This window comes from Bufo gargarizans, chromosome 5 (assembly GCF_014858855.1).
Source record: "Bufo gargarizans isolate SCDJY-AF-19 chromosome 5, ASM1485885v1, whole genome shotgun sequence".
Lineage (NCBI taxonomy): Eukaryota > Metazoa > Chordata > Amphibia > Anura > Bufonidae > Bufo > Bufo gargarizans.
The window spans coordinates 327,320,862-327,346,033 of NC_058084.1; positions in this window are offsets into that span (position 1 = coordinate 327,320,862).

Below are 25,172 nucleotides of genomic sequence, written 5' to 3' on the forward strand. Positions count from 1 at the left end.
TTACACCAATTTTGATAAATCTGCCCCATTATCCCCTGTCCATTGGATAGCAGATAACTGTCATATTGGTGGAGGTCTGACTGCTGGGACCCCCACTTAATGGGGGGGGGGGGGGGGGCATATGAATGGGGCAGTGATTGGAGGTGGCACACTGCCACTACATTCAAACTCTATGGGACTGCCAAAGATATCTGTTCTCAGCGATGCATGTTCTAACTACATTCTAACTCCATTCACACGTCCGCAATTTCGTTCCTCATTTTGCGGAACGGAATTGCGGACCCATTCATTTCTATGGGGCAGGACGATGTGCTGCCCGGATCCGGAATTGCGGACCCGCACTTCCGGGTCCCCAATTCCGTTTCCGAAAAAAATAGAACATGTCCTATTCTTGTCCGCAATTGCGGACAAGATTAGGCATTTTCTATTAAGTGCCGGCAATGTGCGGTCCACAAAATGCGGAACGCACATTGCCGCTGTCCGTGTTTTGCGGATCCGTGAATCCACAAAACACACGCGGATGTGTGAATGGACCCTTAGTTGTCAGCCTATTCGCTACTTGTTAGTTCTGCAACATTAAATCTGAGCTCCTTGGACCGCTGTGAATAATAAAAGGGGAAGTGGGAGAGTGTTCTTAAATGTATTCTATATGTGGGTTTATGTGTGCTTGCGTTTTATATCTATTTATCTATCTAATATCTATCTATCTATACATCTAATATCTATCTATCTATTGTTTCATAGCTCTGCTTTATGGTTACAACATATATACATGTATAAAAGTTTGGTTCTTACTCCTCTTCCCCTGATTCCCATCCCCACCCAGGCCTTGGTTGAACTTGATTGACTTATGTCTTTTTTATGTCTTTTTTCAACCATCTTATGTAACTATTAGGCCCCTTTCACAAGTGCGAGTATTCCGCGCGGGTGCAATGCGTGAGTTGAACTCATTGCACCCGCACTGAATCCGGACCCATTCATTTCTATGGGGCTGTTCACATGAGCGGTGATTTTCACGCATCACTTATGCGTTGCATGAAAATCGCAGCATGTTCTATAACGCAGGCCCCATAGAAATGAATGGGGATGCGTGAAAATCGCAAGCATCCGCAACCAAGTGCGGATGCGGTGCGATTTTCATGCATGGGTTCTAGGTGACAGTCTATTCACTGTATTAGTTTCCCTTATAACATGGTTATAAGGGAAAATAATAGCATTCTGAATACAGAATGCATAGTATAATAGTGCTGGAGGGGTTAAAAATAAATAAAAAAGTTAACTCACCTTCTCCTCTTGATCGCGTAGTTCCCGGTCTCTTTACTTCTTTAATGATGAGCTGTGGGCTAAAGGACCTGTGGTGACGTCAGATCACATGCTCCATCACCACAGTGATGGACCATGTGATTGGAGCATGTGATCTGACGTCACCACAGGTCCTTTAGCCCACAGCTCATCATTAAAGAAGTAAAGAGACCGGGAACTACGCGATCAAGAGGAGAAGGTGAGTTAACTTTTTTATTTTTTTTAACCCCTCCAGCACTATTATACTATGCATTCTGTATTCAGAATGCTATTATTTTCCCTTATAACCATGTTATAAGGGAAAATAATACAATCTTCAGAGCATCAATCCCAAGCCCGAACTTCTGTGAAGAAGTTTGGGTTTGGGTACCAAACATGCACGATTTTTCTCACGCGAGTGCAAAACGCATTACAATGTTTTGCACTCGCGCTGAAAAATCGCGCGTGTTCCCGCAACGCACCCACCTCTTATCCGTGCCAAAAATAAGACGCCCATGTGAAAGAGGCCTTAGTGTTGGGTGAGCATGATCGGCACATCGCGGTGTTCGGCCGAATACTGCGTGTTCTCGAGCCCGATGCACGAGTCTCCACCCCGAACATTTTTTAGCTGCTACGCAGCCAATAAACATGCAGGTAAGTACTGCCATTCACTGTAATGCCGTAGCCATGTTGGCTGCTGGCATTACAGTGATTGGCTGGCCGGGACACGTAATCGGGTGCTATATAGCACCCGAAAACATGTGTTCGGCTCAAAATTAGTCAGGGAGAGCTGGAGAGCAGAAGGGAGAAATAGCAATATTTTAGTTTTTATACTTGTTATAGACTCAAAAGTTCTTTTAAGGACTATTGTGTGTTGCAGCAATATATATTTTTAGTGCAACCTACACTAAACTGCTAAAACTTGTTAGAGACTCAAAAGTCCTTTAAGGACTATTGTTGTATCTGGCAGCAATATATATTTTTACCGCAACCTGTGCTAAATAGCTTGCAATTGTTTGGCTGCTGCAGACAGCGACATTATCTGCGCTACATCTCCTGTGTAACGTGTGCGCAGCCTAAAAATATCTGTGACATCCAGTGCACTTTTTCTGTAGACGGTGTCTGCTGCGGACAGTTATATTACCTGCACTACATCTCCTGTATAACGTTTGCCCATGCTAAATATCAGTGACATTTATTCAGTGTAATTTTTTATTAGGCGGTGGGGACAGCGACATTACTTGCGCTATACCTCCTGTTTAACGTTTGCACATCCTAAATATAAGTAACATTCTTTGTACTTTATTTGCGCATACACTTCCAACACCTGCGCTACTGTACGTGTGACATACTTGCAAGCATATATACCATTTAATATGTGCAAGGCGAGCAGTAAGGGACATGGAAGTGGCCAGGGAGCTGATGGTGCAGGCAGACGCCGTGGCCCTGGGTGCTTCCAGTCAGTTAAGCACCACCCTGTCTTCCACAAAGTCCAGTCTCAGTAGCCAAGAGTCTGGTCAACAGAATCCTCACCCTGATCCTCCTTCCTCCCAAAATAGAGAGCCTTGGCAAACAAGTTATGCCACACTCGCCATTCCTTAATTTGGGCCTCTTGCCAAGCCTGCTTGGAGAGGGACATGAAGAGATATTGTGCCCTGATTCCCAAACTCTGGAGCATCCACAGTCAGAAGAAGATGACGGTGGGGAACGGCAATTAGTGTTTCACGAGGTGGATGAAGATGATGAGACACAGTTGCCAATAAGTCAACCGCAATTAGTGTCTCAAGAGGTTCATGATGACGTTGTTGTTAGGTCAACAAGTCAGGAGGATGACCAGAGTGAGGAAGTGGAAGAGGAGGTGCTGGACAATGAAGTCACTGACCCAACCTGGGAAGGTGACAAGCCGAGCGAGGAGAGCAGTATAGAGGGTCAGGTATCCGCAGCACCGCGACAGGCTGGAAGTGGCAGTGGGGTGGCAAAAGGGAGAAGGCGGGCCACACCAAACAGGCCCACAACTGTTCCCTGGAGCACCCCCTTGCAGCAATCTTCCTTGCCAAGGGCTAGGTCTTTTGCAGTCTGGCGCTTTTTTGAGGAAAGTGCGGACAATAAAAGAATTGTCATTTGCAACCTGTGCCATACCAAAATGAGCAGGGGCGTGAACACTTGCAACCTCATTACATTCAGCATGATCCGCCACATGGCATCAAAGCACCCTAATAGGTGGGCCGAACGCCTGGGTCCACAACTAGTGTCTAAGGGTCACACCAATGCCTCCCCTTCCCCTGTGTTACGCGCTGGCCAATCCCCTGTCCAAAACGCAGGACCAGATGCCTCCCGCCATGCACCTGGACCTTCTCAACAGGGCCGGCCTTTGGGGTGTGCGGGCTGTGCGGCCGCACAGGGCGCCATAGCAACAGGGGCGCTGGGCGGCCGACAGCTCGCAATGTAATATGCGGCAGGCGAGGCTGCACTTGTGTTCTCCCTCGGGGCGCCGCCTCCATCTCCTCCTCCCCTGTGTCTGACCTGCCTGCTGCCCCCGCAGCTGCCAATAAGAAGAGACATGGGAGGAGGAGGGGAGGGGCTGAGGCCACTGCGCCACCAATGAAGATAACTGACCTGTAATACAAATACAGGAGGCGGGTGCCGGAATCAAATAGCCGGCACCCGACCTCTGTGACAGGGAGCTGCGATCAGCTGCAGTTGAGTTAACCCTTCAGGTGCGGTACCTGAGGGGTTAACTGCCGCTGATCGCAGCTCCCTGTCACAGAGGTCGGGTGCCGGCTATTTGATTCCGGCACCCGCCTCCTGTATTTGTATAAGAAACGTTGGTGGCACAGTGCGGCCCCCTCCCCCCCCCCCCAACACCCCAGTATAAGAAACGTTGGTGGCACAGTGGGAAGTGCCAATGAGGGTTAAAAAATAATTAAAAAAATTAACTCACCTCCTCCAGTTGATCGGGTAGCTGCCGGTCTCCTGTTTCTTCAGGACCTGTGGTGACGTCACTGAGCTCATCACATGGCCCATTACCATGGTGATGGATCATGTGATGCATCATGTGATGAGCACAGTGATGTCACCAAAGGTCCTTTGACAGGTTCTGAAGAAAGAACAGGAGACGATCAATTGGAGGAGGTGAGTTAATTATTTTTTTTATTTTTTAACCCTCATTGGCACTGCCCACTGCGCCACCAATGTTTATTATATGGGGGGTGCACTGCGCCACCAATGTTTATTATACTGGGGTGTTGGGGGGGCACACTGAACCACCAATGTTTATTATATTGGGGGGCGCTCTGCGCTCATGTTTGTTATATTGGGGGGCGCACTGCGCTCATGTTTGCTATATTGGGGGGGCGCACTGCGCCAATGTTTATTATATGGGGGGGGCGCACTGCGCCACCAATGTTTATTATACTGGGGTGTTGGGGGGGGCACACTGAACCACCAATGTTTATTATATTGGGGGGCGCACTGCGCTCATGTTTGTTATATTGGGGGGGCGCACTGCGCTCATGTTTGTTATATTGGGGGGGGGCGCACTGCGCTCATGTTTGTTATATTGGGGGGGCGCACTGCGCTCATGTTTGTTATATTGGGGGGCGCACTGCGCTCATGTTTGCTATATTGGGGGGGCACACTGCGCCAATGTTTATTATATTGGGGGGGGCGCACTGCGCCACCAATGTTTATTATACTGGGGTGTTGGGGGGGCGCACTGCGCCACCAATGTTTATTATACTGGGGTGTTGGGGGGGCGCACTGCGCCACCAATGTTTATTATACTGGGGTGTTGGGAGGGGCGCACTGCGCCACCAATGTTTATTATATTGGGGGGGGGGGCGCACTGCGCACAACGACGGGTTAGGGAAATTTCACAGAAGAGTGCGCATGCGCTGGGAGCCTCGCCGGCGGTTAGGGTAGGGAAAAATTATGGGCCAGTGCACAGGTGCGGTGATCAGATAGATGTTCTCAGCTGGACACCGGCCGACACTGCGCATGCGCTGGGAGCCTCACCAGCGGTTAGGGTAGGAAAAAAGCACTGGCCCGTACGTAATTTTTCCCTTCCCTAACCGCTGGTGAGGCTCCCGGTGCATGCGCAGTGTCGGCCGGTGTCCAGCTGAGAACATCCATCCGATCACTGCGCCTGCGCACTGGCCCATAGTTTTTCCCTACCCTAACCGCCGGCGAGGCTCCTGGCGCATGCGCACTCTGCTGTGAAATTTCCCTAACCTGTCGTTGTGCGCCTGCGTGGCGCTGCACACCTCCTCACGTCATGTCCGGTGCGACCGGAAGTGACGAGGGTAGGGAGATCTCACGAAGTAGGGAAGTATAACATTACACCGGCCTTTGGGGTGTGCGGGCTGGTAACTACTTGGTTGGATAGTCAGCCAGCCTATGCCATGATGCCAGCAACAAGCAGTGTTTTTTTTTTTTTTTGGGGGGGGGCACCACAAGGTTAGCTCGCACAGGGCGCCTGAACAGCTAAGGCCGGCCCTGCTTCTCAAGCACCATCAGCTAGAACATTCACTTCTGTGTCCCAGCGCAGTGTACAGATGTCTATATCCCAGGCTTTTGAACAAAAGACCAAATACCCAGCCACCCACCCACAGACCATAGCACTAAATGCGCAACTTTCCAAATTGCTGGCCATTGAAATATTGCCTTTAAGGCTTATGGACACTGAGGCTTTCCGCAGCCTGATATCGGCTGCTGTCCTGTGGTACTCTGTCCCCAGTCACCAATATTTTTCACGGTGTGCAGTCCCAGCCTTACACCAGCATGTGTCCCGCAACATCACCCATGCCCTGACCAACGCAGTTATTGGGAAAGTCCACTTAACGACTGACACATGGACAAGTGCTTGTGGCCAGGGAAGCTACATTTCCCTGACAGCACACTGGGTGAACGATGTGGAGGCTGGGAGTGAGTCGTACCATGGGATGGCACAGGTGCTACTGACGCCAAGGATTGCGGGCCCTACTTCCATCAGGGTTTCCGCCACCACCCATTCTCCTCCGCCTCCTCCACTTCCACCTCTGAATTATCATCTTGCAGCACCAGTCAGACATCAGTCAGTAGCTGGAAGCAGTGTAGCACTGCAGTGGGGAAGCGGCAGCAGGCCGAGCTTAAACTGATCTGCTTAGGTGACAAGCAGCACCCCCCCCCCCCGCAGTGCTGTGGTAGGGGATAAGGGACCAGACTAAGCTGTGACTCTCGCCACTCAACCTAGGAGCAGGCATGGTTGTGTCTGATAATGGCTATAACTTGGTGGCGGCTTTGGAGCCCGGCAAGCTCACACACATACCATTCCTAGCCCATGTGTTCAACCTAGTGGTTCAGTGGTTTCTCAAAACCTACCCCAATTTGCCTAAACTGCTGGTGAAGGTGCGCCGTGTGTGTGCCCATTTCCGCAAGTCATCGACATCTTCAGCCGGTCTGGCAACGCTGCAGCAGCGCTTGGAATTGCCAGCTCACCGACTGTTGTGCGACGTGAGCATGCGCTGGAACCCCACATTCCACATGTTGGCCAGACTTTGTGAGCAGCAGAGGGCAGTAGTGGAATACCAGCTGCAACATGGTCATCGCCTTTCCAGTCAGCTTCTACTCTTCACAAGCGACGAGAGGGCATTGATGTCTGTGAGGTTTTATGCAACTTTGAGAAATCAACACAGATGGTGAGCGGCGATAATGCTATTATAAGCGTAACCATCCCACTTCTGTATCTACTCAAACGCTCGCTGCTCACAATTAAGGAGGACGCTTTGCATGTGGAAGAGGTAGAAATGGAGGAAGACAGTACACAGGGTGATAGCCAGACCACCCTCAGTTCGTCTTCTCAGCTCAAATTTGATGATGATGATGATGAGGAGGAGGAGCAGGAGACGGTTGCCTACACTACAGAGGGTAGTACCCATGGAGGTTTTATTCCATCTGTTCAGCGTAGATGAGTAGAAGAGGAGGAAGAGGATAAGGAGATTGAGAGTCATCCTCCTAATGAGGACAGCGAAGTCTTGTCTGTTGGGACCCTGGCACACATGGCTGACTTTATGTTATGCTGGCTTTCCCATGACCCTCGCGTTATACGCATTTTGGCCAACACTGATTACTGGTTGTTCACCATTCTAGACCACCGCTACAAAGATTACTTCTCATCTCTCATTCCTGTGGTGGAGACGACGAGCGAAATGGTGCAATACCAGAAGGTCCTTCTAAAAAAATTGCTCCAAAAATTTCCAGCTGACAACGCTGGCTGCAGAGTACGTAGTTCCTTGGCCAACCGAGGAGGGGATACAAGGGGAACACGCAGCAGTTCCAACAGAGGCAGGGAAACACTGGCAACAGCCTGGAACAGTTTTATGATACCCCGCCAGCACCCTCAACCTGATGCGCAGCCTAGTGTCACAAGTAGGGAAACATTTTGGAAGATGGTGAAGGAGTACGTAGCAGAACGTGTCAGCGTCTTTGGTGATCCCTTTGTGCCTTACAACTATTGGGTGTCCAAGCTGGATACGTGGCGCTCTACACCTTGGAGGTGCTGGCCTGCCCCGCCGCCAGTGTTTTGTCAGAGCGGGTATTTAGTGCTGCTGGAGGCATAATAACTAATAAGCGCATCCACCTGTCAACTAAAAAAGCCCTGGATTGCCCCTGACTTCTCTACTCCACCAGAGGAAAGCGGCTGAACATAAAGGCACTCTAAATGTGGCTTTTATGGTGTATTGAATACACTGTATTCCCATGCACCCCTTACACCACTAAAAAGGGTATATGGTTTTCTCGTCCTCCTCCTCCTCCATCATATCAACATACTTATTAGGCTGCCCTCACCCATAATGTCTTAGAGGGTCACCAGCAGACCCTCACCCATAATGTTTTTGAGGGTCACCAGTAGGCCCTCACCCATAATGTATTTGAGGGTCATTAGCAGGTCCTCAAACATAATGTTTTACAGAGTCAGCTCAGCAGCAGACATTCACCCCTAAATTTTTAGATGGTCAGCTCGGCAGCAGGCCCTTGCTCCTAATGTTTTTGAGGGTCACCAGCAGGCCATCATTCATAATTTTTAAAGGGAGTGTATGATGCCCTCCTTTATGTGTAATAAAGGGTGTATTGGAGTTCCGGTTCCTTGTAATTCTTGGCAGCCCTTTTCCTTAGTGCATAGGCTTTATGAGTGTAGGGGTCCCACTACCTGAACAATTGTACCACCATATGAATGAGGCCCTCCTTTATGTGATATATAGGTTGTATCGGAGTGCCTCTTCCTTGTAATTTTTGACAGCAATTGCACTTTATATACAAGTAAGTATACAGGAAAAAAGGTTTCCTAACAATTTTTCCTCTAAAATCGATTTTATCTTCGGTTTGGTGCGCATTATTGTTAGTCTGTAAAAGTGGCGTACTACTCCGACAACATTGTTCCCAGCAGCGACCTGGGAGTCCAAGATGAATCCAGACATCCTCCCCATGCTGTTCCCAAACCATATTGTAGTGCTATCATCAATTTCTGACCTTTTCCTATGAACCAGACACCCTCCCCTCTTCAGAGCAGGGGGTGCCTGGTTTAATGCTCGAGTTCCCCCATTGACTTCAATTGTACTCGGGTGCTCGGTAGAGCACCCGACCATCCCGAGGTGTTCTACTCGAGCACCCGAGCACTTTGGTGCTCGACCAACACTAGTAACTATGTAACTTGACTGAAGATTAAATGGAACACAAAGTGTCCCGCCACTCTTCATTGTTTACCTCTACTTGTGTTGTGTGAAATGCATACCTTTGTAAAAGGCTTTCTAATTTTCCATGACTAACAATGCAGTATTAAAATCTTTATTTCACTGACCTTCCTGTATTGATTTGCCTATTTTGTGAATTTATGATACATTAAAATAAAATCCATGACTAAAATGTAATTTATTTAAAATAATTTAGAAAAATTAAATATTTATATGTACACTATTTTTAATATACATTTTGTACAAATCTTTTAAATCTGAAATTCTTAAAACTGAAATATTATTACATATATTTTGGGAGCTTTCTCAGTTCTTCCATATACAATTTGACTTTTATACACTGTATATCTTTAGAGTAGAAGTTGTCCTAAAAAAAAAGTAATAGTCAATACAGTGCTACAAATAGACTAGACTGTAAAAGAATTAAAGCTCTGAGCTGTAAAGTCCACAAACACAAAGTCCTCTTGTCTGGGACAAGTGTTCTTTGATAATCTTGAAGCGTCATAAAAGGTGGGAAAAACAACCCAAGTATGTTAAGATGGAAACATTTACAAACTGTAGAAAAAAGTTAAGCCTTGAATTTCTTGATCCTAAATAGTAGATAATTTGTTCATTCCTTTCTATGTGGATTTCTCAAAGGCGTTACTTAAAGGAATAGTTCAACAAGGGTCTTGGTGCCTCTAATTCCATGATGTTATTCTAAGCAAGGAAAAGGTCAGATTTGAGTGGGTTCTGAAAGAGTGACTTTACAGGTCTGGTATTTTAGAGGGGTGTGTGAGTCCACAGTTTAAAAAAAAAAATGATTGGATTTCTTTACAAAGACCATGCCGTGTCTTTAGCTGAAACCTTTTTATAAATAGAATCAAAGTGGTTTGTTTCCACGGGTCTGTCTTTTTAGTATTTCTATGGACACAAAGATATTTTCATTAGTCTATTTTTAATGTTTACAGGTGATGTTTAGTTTACTTGTATCTAACTTTAGCCTGACATCAGCCATTATTGTAAGCAATTCTCTCGTAACATCCATGTTCATAGTGATGAGATCATATAATTAATTCAATCTTGGCTGTTATCCTTTATTGTTGTTTCACTATACTTAATCCAGAAAATAAACTTTCTTTTTGTCAGATTTCTTTTTATTGGGATATTTTGTATAGTTGATGAAACATGATGTAGCATAAATATATTGTCTTTATTTATTTTATTTACTCGCTCATTTTTATTAGTTAACCCCTTAGTGACCAGTCTGTTTTGGGCCTTAACCCTTTCAAAAAGTATTCGCCGTTCTGTGGTGAAGTAAGTAAATTACAGCCCTTTTAGGCATGTATTAGTGGCAAAAAAAATATATTTGCCGTTCAGCGGTGCAGTTATATGTTCTAATGCCCTTTTTGGCATGTATTAGTGAAAATAAAAGAGCTTATATGCCGTTGTGTGGTAAAGTGAGAAAATTACAGACTTTTTTGGGGTGTTTTAATTTCTTTTATATTTATTTATTTGATCTAACAGTATGTCAGACAGAGAAGTGCCAGGCCCTGCACATAATGGCAGAGGCCTAAATGTTTCTGGCACAGGCACAGGTCGCAGCAGAGTAAGAGGGCGTGACAACAGGAGTCGCAGCAAGAGGCCTAAGCTCCCGGTGTCATCTAGCAGTCGTGTCTTGACCAGCAACCCAGCGTTCTTGAATGGTTGACTCGGTCATCCACTTCGTCCCAAGTGACATCGGACACCCCAAGCCAACAGTCGTTGGTCCGTCAGACACAACCCTTAGTTGGCATGGCCCAGGAGCAGGCCTTGTGCCCTAAGCTGTCCTCAACCTGCCTCTGTCCTTTTCTGTTCCCTCAGCCAGACAAGTATTATATGCTGTGGGCTCAGATCCACTATACAGCGAGGACGAGCTACTAGAGGACAGTCAGCAGCTACTGGCCAGCCTAGAAGTGGAGGAAATATCCGCTGCTTTCTCTGGTAGGCGGGCAAGTAATGATAAGGAGAGTGACGTGGGAGCTGGTGTTCTGAGCGGTCAGGCTCCTGACCCAGAGACTGTTGAGGAGGACATCAGTGCCGTGCAGACAGTACTCGATGATGATGTAGTTGATCGAACTTGGGAGCCAGGTGAATTAGGGGCTTCATCATCATTGAGAGAAGAGGGTGGCAGCTTGCCCATGAGGCAGCGGCGGAGCCAGCAAGTTGCTAGCATGGCCAGTAGTCAGCAGGGTGGCAGCAGTGGGAGGTCGAGAGCCAAACGTGCCCGGGGTAGACTACCCACTTTGCAGGAGCCTACTTGCCCGGAAAGTAGTGGTGCAGGGGTTCACGGAAGCATCAGCGGTAGCAGTCAGTCAGTGCGGAGTGTTGGGGGTAAAATCACCTACTTAGCGGTGTGGGAGTTTTTTGTTAAGCCGCTGGAGGAGGTAAACATGGCCATTTGTAGAATCTGTGGGAAGAAGGTGAAGCGTGGCCAGAGTACCAATGTTGGCACCATGGCCCTGCGTCAACATAAAGTGGCCTGGGAGAACCGTGGCTCCGATGTGGTGGTCCAGCCTGCTGCAGCAACCGCTGCATCAGCCAGTGGCACGCAACCAATTTCAGGCAGTCAGGGCTCCACCACCTCATCCGAAGGGACCTGTCTGTCCTTCCCATCATCAGCTGGTCCTGATGCTCCTGCTCCTCCTCCTACAACATTAGGGATGAAGGTCTGCTGCTGATCTGACCTTCTAAAATATTAGGGGTGAGGGCAGCCTAATAAGCATGTTGATATGATGGAGGGGGAGAAGGAGGAGGATGAGAAAAGGAAGATTGAACCATATACCCTTTTTTGTGGTGGAAGGGGTGCATGGGAATACAGTGTATTCAATACACCATGAAAGCCACATTTAAAGTGACTTTATGTTCAGCCGCTCTTCTCTGGTGAAAAAGAAGTCAGGGGCAATCCAGGTCTTGTTCATTTTGATAAGCGTCAACCCGTCGTTGCTATGGGGCCTGCAGCGCAGGGGGGCCCGGAGCGCAGGGAAGGCCCCCCCCCTCCGTTTATTTTAGCCAGTACTAGTAGTACACTACATACACTAGTCTGTGGTGCAGGCGCAGCGGACCCGCGGCACTTGCCTTTGACTTTGATTGGCGGGCCCCCCGCACGTCTTGTATTAACCTACCTAACTGTATGAACTTGATTCTCCTGGCCAGGCTGTGGGCGTGTTCACTTTTCACACTGGCCAATCAGCACAAGTCAGCAGAACAAAGAGGCAGCTGCTGATTGGCCAGTGTTTGCAGGCAGCTAGAGCAGGCGCCGCTTAAACCCATTCATTCTCTGCACACCCTGCACCGAGCCCAGCCCCAGACTGATGGTCTGCCTGCCTGCCCGCCCGACTGCTCCTGACCGGACACGGAGTCCCGGACGGTGGTCACCTTCTATTGATTGGTTGGTGTGCCGTTGTTGGTTTGTTGTTGTGTATGGGAACAGGAAGGGATAGATTAATGCAGCATTGCCTGCCACTGCCAGGCAGCAAGAGAACTCATAGGGAGGGGGGCTTATAGAGGACAGTCTGCTTTCCTCCTACTCGTATGAGCCTCCCCCCCCCCCCCAAGTCCTCTATGAGCTCCCAACCCCTAATGCCCCCCAAAATGCTCAGGGCCAGGGGGGAGAGGAGTAGAAGGAAAGCACACTGTCCTGAGCATTTTGGTGGGCATTAAGGGTTTGGGGGGCTCATAGAGGACAGTCTGCTTTCCTCCTACTCTGTCCTGTAAGCCTTCAATGAGCCCCCCTAATGCCCCATTACTCCAAAATGCCCAGGGGGGAGGAGTAGAAGGAAAGCACACTGTTCTGAGTCTCCCCCCCCCCAGTCCTCTATGAGCCTCCCAACCGCTAATGCCCCCCATTACTCCAAAATGTCAAGGGGGGGGGGGGAGTAGGAGGAAAGCACACTGTCCTCTATGAGCCTCCACCCCCCCCCCACCCGAGTCCTCTATGAGCCCCCCCAAAATGCCCATGGGGGAGAGGAGTAGAAGGAAAGCACACTGTCCTAAGCATTTTGGGGGCATTAAGGGTTTGGGGGTCTCATAGTGGACAGTGTGCTCTCCTACTCCTTCCCCCCCCGGGCATTTTGGGGGGCATTAGGGATTCTTTAATGGGGGGGTGGCATGGGAGGAGCCAGGACAGGAGGTGGGACGGGCCAGGGGTGGGTAGTGGGTGGGGTTAGGGTGCCCAATTCAGATGCTTGCTATGGGGCCCAGTGATTTCTATGTACGTCCCTGCCCCACACACATACAATCGCAATACAATACGATCTTATAACGGTAACATTAAATCTAATATTTCCCCAAAATACTTTTTGATGTTTTGCTGAGGACATTATTTACAATACTTGTATTAACCCCTTCAACCCCGGACCTGTTTTCACCTTCCTGCCCAGGCCATTTTTGCAAATCTGACATGTGTCACTTTATGTGGTGATAACTTTAAAACGCTTTTACTTATACAGGCCATTCTGACATTGTTTTCTCGTCAGATATTGTACTTCATGACAGTGGTAAAAATAAGTTTAAAAAAAACATTTGCAAGTTAGCAAATTTCCAAATTTCTATTTCTCTACTTTAACCCCTTAAGGACCGAGGACGTACCGGTACGCCCTATTTCCCGAGTCCTTAAGGACCGAGGACGTACCGGTACGTCCTGACTTAAAATCTGAATTCCGGCGCCGCGGGGGTTAATCGAAACGGGATTTCGGCTGAAATCATTCAGCCGGCATCCCGTAACAACGCAGGGGGGGGTCATTGGACCCCCCCGTATCGGCGATCGCAGAAAACCGCAGGTCAATTCAGACCTGCGGTTTTCTGCGTTTCCGGTCCATTCGGGTGTCCTGTGACCCGATGAACCGGAAAAAGACTGCGATCGGTGGCGTAATTTTACACCACCAATCGCAGTCCGAGGATTTGCAGAGGCGGAGCTGGCCCTGGTGCTGAACGCCGCTGTCCAGGGTGCTGATTGGTGCAGGGGAGAGAGGCGCGAGATTCAAACTTCCTGCGCTCCTCTCTCCCCTCCTCTTCCTGTCCAGCACCCTGACCGTGCAGCATCGTCCAGCACCAGCTCCTGTGTCCCCCTAAATCGGCATCCATCACCCTCCTGCACCCATCGCCACCCAGGTAGGTTAGGGTCAGTGAGGGAGAGGCACCTTTAGGCAGGGATAGAAGGGAAAAGTTAGAAAAAAAAAAAAAAAAAAAAAGCACATTCATTCCAAACTTTTTTTTTTCAACTTTCAGACCCCAGACCCCCCCTGCCACTTGCCCCCCCCGCATCCCCCCCACCACCAGCCCCCCCCCCACCAACCCCCTCCCCCCACCACCAGACCCTTCCCCCACCACCACTTTTTTTTTTTTTTCTGCGTGCGCTGACTGGCCGGCACTTTTTAGCGTCCGTCCACTGTTAGCGCATCGCCCGCCCCACCACCCCACCGACCGCTGATCAGCGTTGAACCGCAGATCAGCAAGTTTGAACTTTTTTTTTTTTTTTTTTCCTAACACTTTTTTTTGCCTGGACTTTTTAGTATGTGAACACCCGTGCCCCCACACACACGCACATAGAATAAAGGTTTACACGCACGCACATACACACGCACACACACACACCCATGGCCCGCCGGGTGTTCTCGGCCGAGGAGGCATATGCCCAGATTGCCTCCGACTCTGAGAGCCCCAGTGAGGATGAGGATGACCCCACGTTCCTTTTGTCATCCGCATCCTCCTCATCATCATCGGATGACGATGAGCCACCAAGGCAGCGGAGACGCCGCCAGGCGGAGCCAGGGGCCACACATGCTAGGGATCCTGTGGCCCACCCTAGTACGAGCCGCCCTGGGGTTCGTACTGGTTTCCCGGCCCACCAAATAAGTTCACCGGAGCCCCCTGCCGATGAACTTAGCTGGTGTCCCCCAGTGGACTTTGAGCCTGAGATTCCGGATTTCGCTGGCAATCCTGGAATCCAGATTCCCACAGTGGGGTTTACTGAAATAGACTTTTTTAGTTTTTTTTTCAGTAACCCACTGGTGAATTTGATGGTGGAGCAGACGAATCTGTACGCCCAACAGTTCGTCGCTCAAAACCCAGGCTCAGTTTTGGCTAGATAATGCCATGGACAAGATTAGGAGCGGAGGACAGAAAAAAGAAGAGACGCCACCCTGGGGGCAAAAGCACACGTATCCACAATATATGGTACAAAAGGATGTATATATAAGGTACATGAACGTCAAATGATGAGTCACTGCTCAAGGTCATGTACGGTATGCAAGTAATAATGGTAATACCAGGTGAGCCACCTGTCTGACGCTAAAACACCTCTGTGTATATCAAAGACAAATAATCATTGGTGTGCAGAGAGCCAGTGCAATAACGCCTTGTGCTGCAGACCAATGAAGCAAGATTAAACAATAACAATATTGGCAATAACCAGAGGAGAACAGCGGAGACAGGAACTCACCATAGGTAGGAGCCGTGTGCCAGAGTGACCAGGGTGGCGCTACCCCAACGCGCGTTTCGGCGTACCTTCGTCAGGGGGTAGCGCCGTCACTGTGGATTGGGTATAAAAAGGTTCCCCCAGCCAATCGGAGAGTCAATGACCCACTTGTTCCCAGGTGTGTAGAGGTGCCGGCGCGCGCAAACCCGATGGTAACCGAGTCCAGCCACCCCACGGCCGGCGTCCCGCCGGCACGCCCACACCACGTGATGAAATCACATGATCGGGCGGTTCCGACGTCAGGACGCACGGGCGTGAGGCGCCGGAGGCGGCCCCGGGCAACGCGCGCACACATCACACTAGGGAAGAGGAGTCAAGAGGTCACCATAAGGACATGAGCGCAACGGAGGACGAACATTACAGTGTACAGAATATATCCAGATACATAAGTATGATGCACTTTACAAAGACCCATAGTGCATACTGTGTCATGCATACCAAAAAACCAAAATTGGTTAAATTTGATGAACAAGTAAACAAAAGAAAAGATAAAACAAAGAAAAAGGCAAATATTATGTACATGATTGGAATCACCAAAATACAATTTACACACAGCATACAGAGTCACAACGCACAATAATAAGGGGAATTTATAGAAAGTATACCAGATAGGTATACATACCGTAAGCATGATCATACGTGATCGTACGTAAATGAGTAATGTATACAAAATCATATAAATGAATAAGTAAATGATTATATCGGATAAGTGTGCATGGAAAAAAACATATTCATACATAATCATACATAATAATGAAAGATACTAATAATGATGCTGTAAATAAAGAATGACAAAAATAAAAAAGTAAGAAAATGAATAAAATAATAAAGAATAAAGTAATAGTGAGGGAGGAATCCAGAGCTGGACTCACAATAAACAAGATATGTACGTGTATATAAAGCTGAAGTAAAAAATGCCCAATAAACGGGGGATGACGGATCCCACATTAAATACAAAAAACAAAAAACAACAATTCATGTGAAAGTGAAAAGAAACAACAAAGTGTTGTTATAGAATGAGTATACATATGCACATGGATGCATAAATCCGCACATGTGCATGTGTATATATACATGTGCGTATATACGTATGTATGTGTAATATAAACTAAAATGTGTGTGATATTTCATACTTGCTATAAACAAGGAAAATTAGATGCTACCATGTATGTTTTTAAAAACATCGATACTTATAAAGCGTAAAGTGCAAAAGTGCGAAGTGCAGAGCGGAAACAAGGACAAGGGAAGGAGGGGAAGGATAGGAAGGAAAGAGGAAGGGAACACAAAGAGGTAAATACGGGTATAGACGATCCATGTGTGCTGAAGGTCATATGCACTATATATACTGGAAATGTGTGCACTAAAAATGTGCACCACAATTGCGCATCCGTTGAGTCAAAAAAAAGGTAAAAGAAAATCCCTTCATAAGGAGTCAAGCGAGGGAAGAAACATGGTTCAAAGTCCCAAAAGATGAATACTGGAACGTAATGAAGGCTGGGGAAAGAATAGAAAAACGGAGAAATGGAGTTAGCGTAAACTGTATAAACAATCTGTTAAAAGAAATACGGATAAAAATCCACAGTTGTGGATCCAGTGACTACAAGAAGGAAGAAAAACCCAAACTCTCATTGAGGCCCTTTGGACGGAGAGTCCCAAGGGTCCAAATCCAGCGGCTCTCTTATTGAGCTAGCCGCTTGGATGTATTACCTGCACGCAGGTCGACTTGTATGCAATCGATGCCCCTGACTTTTAGACCTCTAGGGTTACAAGAGTGGAATTCCCTGAAGTGTCTTGGAATTGGTTTAAGGGTCTCGACCTCCTTTACAACCTGCGCTTTAAGAATATCCCTCACATGCTCCCGCACACGGACCCTCAACTCACGGGTTGTGAGACCTACATATATCTTGGGGCATGGGCATGTAGCATAATACACCACCCGTGTGCTGGAGCATGTGAGGGATTGATGTATTTTGAAAGATCTAGTTCCAGAAGAGTCTACGAAATCAGAGGAGCGTTCCATGTTGGGACACGCGGCGCAACTGCCGCACGGTCTAAAACCGATCTTTGGGCCACCTTGTCCGGCATTCAGTTGGGGTACTGTTGGTTGTAAATAACCTCGAACTAAATTGTCCCGTAGGGTGCAAGCCCTACGTGCCGTGACTAGAGGCCGTGTGGGTAACAATCTTTCCAAGACTGGATCTGTGAGTAAGATAGACCAGTGTGAGGCTAGAACCTCTCGCATTTTATTCCACTGTGAATGGTATGTGCTCACAAACCTGATTTTATCATCCGTGGTTTTATTTCTTCTGATTTGTAACAGCTGGGATTGGTCCTGGATTTTTGCACGCCAATAGGCTTTTTTTATAGACCGATGACTGTACCCCCTTTGGAGAAAACGATCCTTCAATTCACTCGCCTGTTTTTCGAATGTTGCGTCATCGGAACAGATTCGCCGAATACGCAAAAACTGACCGACAGGGATAGTGGAGATAGTACTTTTGGGATGCAAAGATGTCGCATGCAAGTATGCATTGACGGCCGTCTCTTTCCGGAAAACATCCGTCCTGAGGCGGCCGCCAGCATCCCTAAACACCGAAACATCCAGGAAATCCACTCTTTGTCGACTACACACAACTGGATGCCGTCTTCAAAGATGAGGGAGCGGTGGGTGGTTCCAGTGGCTGCATGGGTAGGGAGATCCAAAATTCTCTAATGGTATTACTGCACAAACGGGCACGCATCTGGTGGAACAAGGCCTTTCTTGAGAAATATCTTCAGAGAGGCCTTATCCCCCGAGGCTTAAGAATTCAGGTATTTCCCTCCTTTCCCATTGAGGATGACCTCTTTGTGTCGAAGTGGGAGGAAACGTGCAACCAAAGCTCTTTTACATTTATGGAGCTCCTGATTGGCCACAATAAAAAGAGTCTAGAACAGCTCGACACAGAGATTGATCAGCTACAGACACGTTTGTCAACTGTTTGCAGTACTGAACTGCTGAAAACCTTTCAAGAGCAACTGGACACCAAATATCCCATTTGGGAGAAGGAGATCCAAGAATTAAAAATTGAAAAATTCGCCAGAGATAATAACGATGCACAGTCAAACCGTATATATAAATGGAAAAACAGAGACTCTAATAGGAATAGATCCCGTAGTAGATCTTCATCCATTTCTTCTGTGTCATCCATTGGCGACTCTCAACCACGGGGCGGCTATTCGACTCGACAGACCCGGAATAATAAAAACAATAAAGGAAAAGTAGAACAAGAATCCGGCCTGGGAAAGAAAAAACAGTCAGAGACAGCTTCAAACTCAAAGCATCCGGATAATACACCAAAGGTAATTAATTTATCTGGCCATACCCTCTCCAGCACGGATACTTCCCTGCTGGAAAGAGGCCTATCTTATGTACCCAGTACCAGGTTCGATTGTTTTACTGCCATTAAGGACTTGAACCTTTTTGGACGATCCTTGATGATGAGGAGATGGCACGCTAGAGGTCACTCACCTGATTCCCTCAATTCGGAGGATGAACAGAGAGCATTGAAGATCCTGGAGGATTTGCTGTCAGAACAGGATAGACCGGATTTTAGTATGGTCAATGAAATACCATCGGCCATAAAAAAGAGGTCTAAGAAATTTCCCCCCCTGTCTCTATGTCCGGCAATCGACCTGTTTGTGAAGACGGTCAGCAGAGATTTTGAACGGATTTCTATATCCGTTCCAAATGACAACCTAAATAAGGCACAACGATTGAGTCTATTCAGACTTAAAAACATTCCGGACGTGGTGTACAAACCCGCTGACAAGGGGGGAAATTTGGTGATGTGGCCCCGAGACATGTACTTGGCGGAAGCGTACCGACAACTTCGAGACCCCATATGTTACCGAAAGTTAACCTTTAACCCTTTGATCTCCTTTAGAGGTGAACTCATGAAAATACTGGATACCGCATTGGAAGAAAATCTTATTTCCAAACAGCTACATGAGGCTCTCATCGTCCAGGAACCATCTATCCCTACCCTGTACCTACTACCCAAGGTGCATAAGAACACCTCCACACCACCAGGTAGGCCTATTATTTCCGGGTGCAATAGTATGGTGGAGAATATCTGTAAATTACTAGACTTCCACCTAAAACCCATTGTGGAAACTCTACCATCATATGTTAGAGATACATCAGATTTTTTACAGAGGATACAGGGTATCATTTTAGAGGAGGATAACATCATGGTGACCTGCGATGTAGAGTCCCTCTATACGAGCATCCAACACAATGAGGGTCTACGAGCAGTTGAATTCTTCCTGACTGCCAGCAACCTTCCGAGGGAATTCTCCTATTTTCTGTTACAGCTGTTAAAATTTGTGCTTACAAGGAATTTCTTTTCCTTTAATGGGTCCTTCTTCCTACAGCTCCAGGGGACAGCGATGGGGGCAGCATGTGCGCCTGCATATGCCAACCTGTTCCTGGGGCTGTGGGAGAGGGACCTTTTCCTGTCAGACAGGCACGCCATCATGGACCGCGCCATTTTATGGGCGCGGTACATTGATGATGTTTTCTTGATCTGGCAGGGCACGGAGGAGGAACTCCATGGTTTCTTCCGTTTATTAAATGCGAACTCCATCAACATCAAGCTGACTTACAGCCATAGTCGACAAAGAGTGGATTTCCTGGATGTTTCGGTGTTTAGGGATGCTGGCGGCCGCCTCAGGACGGATGTTTTCCGGAAAGAGACGGCCGTCAATGCATACTTGCATGCGACATCTTTGCATCCCAAAAGTACTATCTCCACTATCCCTGTCGGTCAGTTTTTGCGTATTCGGCGAATCTGTTCCGATGACGCAACATTCGAAAAACAGGCGAGTGAATTGAAGGATCGTTTTCTCCAAAGGGGGTACAGTCATCGGTCTATAAAAAAAGCCTATTGGCGTGCAAAAATCCAGGACCAATCCCAGCTGTTACAAATCAGAAGAAATAAAACCACGGATGATAAAATCAGGTTTGTGAGCACATACCATTCACAGTGGAATAAAATGCGAGAGGTTCTAGCCTCACACTGGTCTATCTTACTCACAGATCCAGTCTTGGAAAGATTGTTACCCACACGGCCTCTAGTCACGGCACGTAGGGCTTGCACCCTACGGGACAATTTAGTTCGAGGTTATTTACAACCAACAGTACCCCAACTGAATGCCGGACAAGGTGGCCCAAAGATCGGTTTTAGACCGTGCGGCAGTTGCGCCGCGTGTCCCAACATGGAACGCTCCTCTGATTTCGTAGACTCTTCTGGAACTAGATCTTTCAAAATACATCAATCCCTCACATGCTCCAGCACACGGGTGGTGTATTATGCTACATGCCCATGCCCCAAGATATATGTAGGTCTCACAACCCGTGAGTTGAGGGTCCGTGTGCGGGAGCATGTGAGGGATATTCTTAAAGCGCAGGTTGTAAAGGAGGTCGAGACCCTTAAACCAATTCCAAGACACTTCAGGGAATTCCACTCTTGTAACCCTAGAGGTCTAAAAGTCAGGGGCATCGATTGCATACAAGTCGACCTGCGTGCAGGTAATACATCCAAGCGGCTAGCTCAAAAAGAGAGCCGCTGGATTTGGACCCTTGGGACTCTCCGTCCAAAGGGCCTCAATGAGAGTTTGGGTTTTTCTTCCTTCTTGTAGTCACTGGATCCACAACTGTGGATTTTTATCCGTATTTCTTTTAACAGATTGTTTATACAGTTTACGCTAACTCCATTTCTCCGTTTTTCTATTCTTTCCCCAGCCTTCATTACGTTCCAGTATTCATCTTTTGGGACTTTGAACCATGTTTCTTCCCTCGCTTGACTCCTTATGAAGGGATTTTCTTTTACCTTTTTTTTGACTCAACGGATGCGCAATTGTGGTGCACATTTTTAGTGCACACATTTCCAGTATATATAGTGCATATGACCTTCAGCACACATGGATCGTCTATACCCGTATTTACCTCTTTGTGTTCCCTTCCTCTTTCCTTCCTATCCTTCCCCTCCTTCCCTTGTCCTTGTTTCCGCTCTGCACTTCGCACTTTTGCACTTTACGCTTTATAAGTATCGATGTTTTTAAAAACATACATGGTAGCATCTAATTTTCCTTGTTTATAGCAAGTATGAAATATCACACACATTTTAGTTTATATTACACATACATACGTATATACGCACATGTATATATACACATGCACATGTGCGGATTTATGCATCCATGTGCATATGTATACTCATTCTATAACAACACTTTGTTGTTTCTTTTCACTTTCACATGAATTGTTGTTTTTTGTATTTAATGTGGGATCCGTCATCCCCCGTTTATTGGGCATTTTTTACTTCAGCTTTATATACACGTACATATCTTGTTTATTGTGAGTCCAGCTCTGGATTCCTCCCTCACTATTACTTTATTCTTTATTATTTTATTCATTTTCTTACTTTTTTATTTTTGTCATTCTTTATTTACAGCATCATTATTAGTATCTTTCATTATTATGTATGATTATGTATGAATATGTTTTTTTCCATGCACACTTATCCGATATAATCATTTACTTATTCATTTATATGATTTTGTATACATTACTCATTTACGTACGATCACGTATGATCATGCTTACGGTATGTATACCTATCTGGTATACTTTCTATAAATTCCCCTTATTATTGTGCGTTGTGACTCTGTATGCTGTGTGTAAATTGTATTTTGGTGATTCCAATCATGTACATAATATTTGCCTTTTTCTTTGTTTTATCTTTTCTTTTGTTTACTTGTTCATCAAATTTAACCAATTTTGGTTTTTTGGTATGCATGACACAGTATGCACTATGGGTCTTTGTAAAGTGCATCATACTTATGTATCTGGATATATTCTGTACACTGTAATGTTCGTCCTCCGTTGCGCTCATGTCCTTATGGTGACCTCTTGACTCCTCTTCCCTAGTGTGATGTGTGCGCGCGTTGCCCGGGGCCGCCTCCGGCGCCTCACGCCCGTGCGTCCTGACGTCGGAACCGCCCGATCATGTGATTTCATCACGTGGTGTGGGCGTGCCGGCGGGACGCCGGCCGTGGGGTGGCTGGACTCGGTTACCATCGGGTTTGCGCGCGCCGGCACCTCTACACACCTGGGAACAAGTGGGTCATTGACTCTCCGATTGGCTGGGGGAACCTTTTTATACCCAATCCACAGTGACGGCGCTACCCCCTGACGAAGGTACGCCGAAACGCGCGTTGGGGTAGCGCCACCCTGGTCACTCTGGCACACGGCTCCTACCTATGGTGAGTTCCTGTCTCCGCTGTTCTCCTCTGGTTATTGCCAATATTGTTATTGTTTAATCTTGCTTCATTGGTCTGCAGCACAAGGCGTTATTGCACTGGCTCTCTGCACACCAATGATTATTTGTCTTTGATATACACAGAGGTGTTTTAGCGTCAGACAGGTGGCTCACCTGGTATTACCATTATTACTTGCATACCGTACATGACCTTGAGCAGTGACTCATCATTTGACGTTCATGTACCTTATATATACATCCTTTTGTACCATATATTGTGGATACGTGTGCTTTTGCCCCCAGGGTGGCGTCTCTTCTTTTTTCTGTCCTCCGCTCCTAATCTTGTCCATGGCATTATTTTTTCATGTCTTTTACCCATGTCATTTTATCATGTTTCAATAAATTATATCTTTTTGGTATCATGAGCTCCGTTTTTCTTTGTTTCTGCTTATAGCTCGGGAGCTTTATTGCCGAGTTTTATCTTTTGAGTGTCCCTATTGGGGGTATACCGGACGAACACTGTGTTCTTGCCTCTCTCCCCTTTCTCTTAGGGACACCTTGGGTTCACCCCTTGTTTCTTCAGTTTTGGCTAGACCCGGTGGCTGGACGCCGGTCAGTGCAGCCGAAATGAGGACATTTTGGGGCCTCGTGCTGCATATGGGTCTAGTCCAAAAACCCAGTGTCAGGCAATACTGGAGTGGGGACGTCCTGTACCAGACCCCACTGTACAGTATGGTCATGATACGTCACCGGTTTGAGGCCATCCGGAAATGTCTGCATTATTCCGATAATGCAGCATGTCCACCCCGAGGTGATCCTGCCTATGACCGGCTGTACAAGATACGGCCGGTCATCGATCACTTTGGGGCCACATTTCAGCAGGCCTACGTACCTGGAAGGGAGGTCGCGGTTGATGAGTCTCTCGTTGCGTTCAAGGGGAGACTCAGTTTCCGCCAATACATTCCCACAAAGCGGGCGAGGTATGGCGTGAAGCTATACAAAATTTGTGAGAGTACCTCAGGGTACACTTACAAATTTCGTGTGTACGAGGGGCGAGATTCCCGGATTCAACCACCAGAATGTCCCCCCACTCTGGGTGTTACCGGGAAACTCGTGTGGGACCTTATGTACCCACTGCTGGATAAGGGTTACCACTTGTACGTGGACAACTTTTATACCAGCATTCCCTTGTTCAGGTCCCTTGCCGCCAGATCCACGTTCGCTTGTGGGACCGTGCGGAAAAATCAACGCGGCCTCCCTGCCTACCCCCTCCAGGTACCTATCCCCAGGGGTGAGACCCGTGCACTTACCAGTGGAAACCTGTTGCTGGTCAGGTATAAGGACAAGAGGGATGTCCTTATGCTGTCCACAATCCACGGTAACAGCACCACCCCAGTCCCTGTGCGAGGTACCGCGGCAACGGTCCTCAAGCCCGATTGTATCGTCGACTACAATCGGTATATGGGAGGAGTTGATCTCTCTGATCAAGTCCTCACGCCATATAACGCCATGCGCAAAACCCGGGCATGGTACAAAAAAGTTGCGGTCTACATGGTGCAGGTTGCCATGTACAACTCTTTTGTACTATCCCGAAGCGCTGGCAGCACAGGGACATTCCTCCAATTCTATGAGGCAGTCCTCAAAGACCTGATCTTTTCGGACCGGGAAAGAGCAGGCCGGAGTACCTCGGGAACTGGAGGCGCCCGGATCGTCCCTGGCCAACACTTTCCAGGTGTGGTCCCCCATACTGGAAAGAAGGGACGAACCCAAAAAAAGTGCAGAGTGTGTCACAAGAGGGGGATACGGAAGGACACCACAACTCAATGTGACACGTGCCCCGATCATCCGGGCCTCTGCATTATCGATTGCTTCAGGGAGTATCACACTTCCATGGAGTACTAAATTTTTATAATCCCCAACAGTTCACTAGAGAACATAAAACACTATGGCTCTCAGACTTTGGAGACACGAAAACAATTTTTCTTTCCCCAAAAAATATTAGTTTTAGTGCAGGCATCCTCAAACTGCGGCCCTCCAGATGTTGTAAAACTATAACTCCCAGCATGCCCAGACAACCTACAGCCATCATCAGGGCATGGTGGGAATTGTAGTTTTACAACATCTGGAGGGCCGCAGTTTTAGGATGCCTGCTTAGTGTCTCCAAAGTCTGAGAGCCATACATATTGGGCATCGTCGCGTGCGTAAAAGTCGTCGCTATAAAAATAACTTTTTACCAAACGCCTCGGATGAACGGTGTTAAAAATATAAAATAAAAACGGTGCCAAAACACCTATTTTTGGGCAAAATTTAAATTTAAATCCATTTTGCCGGTAATAAAGCAAGGGTTAACAGCCAAACAAAACTAAA